We start from the raw sequence: 3,228 nt of genomic DNA, 5'->3' as shown, positions 1-3,228 counted from the left end.
CTAATATTGGAGGGACATCTTCTTCTTCCCTAGTTTCCTCTATATCCAAGAAGTGAATGGAGCTCTCACTGCAAACAACAGCTAGCTTCTCTATCCCATTGCAATAAACACAATGGTATACTTACACTGAGAATCAGTGTACGACATCACTTCCACCATCTCCCTCACATCATATATTCTCACACTCCCACTGAAAGTGACAGCTGCCAGCAATATCTTTTGTCACACCATTCTTTTGACATGAAAATGGACATAGATTACAAAGCAAGTGTCTTTAGAAGTAAAAGTCAGTCTCTTTACCAGTTCTTTATCAATTGTAGTAAATTGGTCGCTTCCTTCTGGATACGATAAACTAGTAATGCACCAAAGTCCTCTCTATCTAACTCCACCCCTTCAGTTAAGCCTTTGTCAGTTGTTTCTATAGCAACAAACTACAGCTATAAGGTTTTCTTGTGGTATGGGAACAATGTGTCGAGCTTGTGGGAAAAATGAGCTAGAGAAAGGAGATTAAATTCTTCAAGTGGGAGACAAAGTTCAAGTGTGGCTACGCCAGTACAAAAGAACTTGAAGTTCCTCCTAATAAGAGGGGTTTACCCTCTGATGATGGTATATTAACAATAGAAGCTCATCAGGCAATAACTGATGCTCCAATATTAAATCATAAAGATCATCAGCATCTGGAGTAGGAGCAGGTGGGGCTTTAATTTAGATGTTTGCAGTTTGGGTGCTGTTGGTATGGGTCTCAGACTATGTGCTATAATCATAGGATGATCTTATCACCTTTCTTAGCAGTACAACCAGTGATAAGAGCTGGATAGATTTTATTGTCTACAGAGCAGCTGCAGCTGCTTGGTTACTCATCTCCATAGCAACACCACACAGAGAGAAGAATTTGAATGATCTCTTCAGCATAATATGATAATGGAGGACAATTATAATGTGTTTTCTTGGGAGGGAGAGGAGGAGGGAGAGGTGAAGAGAGAGGGAGAGAGGGGTGGAGAGGGAAAGGAGGAGAGGAGGAGGTGGAACAGTGTGTTTTCTATCAGAAACATTTTGTAGACAGTTTGTCAGTCTCTTTAGGTTCGAGTGGTTGTATTTTTTTGTTAAATATTCATTAAATAAATCAATTCTAGCATATTCCTAAATATGATGATACAAGACAAAGAAAATGATATCATTTTTAACTCCTTTTACTCACTTGTATAAATAGAGCAGTCTCAGTATTCCACACATGAATTTGCCATCTATGTTGCATAGCAACAAGTGAGGAATTATAAATTGGTTGATATAGTATTGATGTGTGTACTACAATGGACAGCTGGATAAGTAGCCTCAGTAACTAGATAGAAAATAGATGATAAGTAAAATAAATACAATTAATTGAATATACATGGACTCTTTAAGAATAATATATATCTTAAACTACCCAAATAAATTACTAATTAACTTAATGATAATAATAATTAATATAATAGTTAGTTAACTTAAAAAATACAGACAACATACCTTACATGTAGCAGGTACATTACAATTAAACATACAGACAACATGGACACTTAATGTAGCAGGGTACATTGACAATTAAACATACAGACAACATGGACACTTACATGTTACATTGACAATTAAAACTACAAAACATGGACATTACATGTAGCAGGTACATTGACAATTAAAACATACAGGACAACATGGACACTTACATGTAGCAGGTACATTGACAGTAAACATACAGACAACATGGACACTTACATGTAGCAGGTACATTGACAGTAAACTCTCCTCTCATAAAAGGACAGTATGGGAATGTCTTGTGTGTTCAGACCTAATAAATAGATAAAATTAAATACATCCATTTACTGATACAATCATCCATCTGGCTGTCTAATCCATCCATCTTCCATTGGACCATCAATTTGTACATCTATCTCGTACCAAGGTTCATCTGATGACAACCAATGGTGTACATACATACCACATGTAAAACAGGTTGGTACGATCTCCTTTAGATTGAGCTAAACTACTAATAGTTCCCGAACTATTTAACTAATACAGATAAAAAATAACATTAGTAAAGCACTTTGTGCATGCATGTTAACTTACTAATGGATATAAACCAGCTTCTGACATTTTAATTGGTTCAGGAGCCCATCTGTAAAAGATCATATTATATTGTGAGTAAGTAAATAGAGTGAGTTATAACTTTAATTTATAATGCTTCATAACTATTAATAAGATTATTAATGTATCATAACTATTAATAAGATTATTATGTTTTATAACTATTGAACTTATATATTTTCAGTCTTACATGTATGATTTATGTGGCCAGTTATGAAATGCTGTTCGTCTCATTCCTTCAGCATACATCAGTGACATATCATTATTTGTAAGGTTTTCTTTACCAGCTTCAAGATTAAGAAGGTGAGGTGTATGGCTAGGATGTAATAGATGTAAGAGAGAGATGGAGATAGAGAGAGAGAGAGAGAGAGAGAGTTGGAGGGGGAAGGAGATTAGTGAGAAAACACATCATAAATTTTAAGAAGCTGCTTAGTATTTATGAGGGGTGTGGCTGGATTGTGCTGCTGCTAAGCAATATAAGCTAATTAGACATGTAAAAATGCAGTTTTGTACTAGTGACATTGTCATTACTTATCAATTTGGAAGGAGCCTACCATTCTCATTAATTAAAGACTCTCTAGCCCTTGTTCTACTGTCTATGGAAGATCTCACTAGTTTCATTAGTACAGTGCAGTGCTGGTACAAATATAACAAGCTATCACTATAGACAGTACTACTAACCTGCACCTTGTTTGTTTATTACAGTATGAACTGAAACGTAGTACTGTATCTAAAATAACTAGGAAGTATAGCATATAATCTAGAATGTTTCTAGAATAACATGTATTATATATAGAGAGAGACTTACCTAAACAATATAGCAGATAGTATACCTACTACTGGAGAAGATACAGCTATAGAATCAGTCCCTAGCCTCCTCCACTTTTACTTGGTTGATATGGAGAACAGAGTTTAGTGAAGAGTTTAAATAGTTCATTTAATGGAGCCTTGATTTTACAGGATTGCCACTAAATGGAGAGAGAGAGAGAGAGAGAGAGAGAGAGAGAGAGAGAGAGAGAGAGAGAGAGAGAGAGAGAGAGAGAGAGGAGAAGTAGAGAGAGAGAGAGAGAGGTGAGAGAAGGAGTTAGGGTAGAGGTAGAGAGGTAG

This window comes from Gigantopelta aegis, unplaced genomic scaffold (genome assembly GCF_016097555.1).
Source record: "Gigantopelta aegis isolate Gae_Host unplaced genomic scaffold, Gae_host_genome ctg3588_pilon_pilon, whole genome shotgun sequence".
Lineage (NCBI taxonomy): Eukaryota > Metazoa > Mollusca > Gastropoda > Neomphalida > Peltospiridae > Gigantopelta > Gigantopelta aegis.
This window is presented reverse-complemented; position numbering follows the sequence as displayed.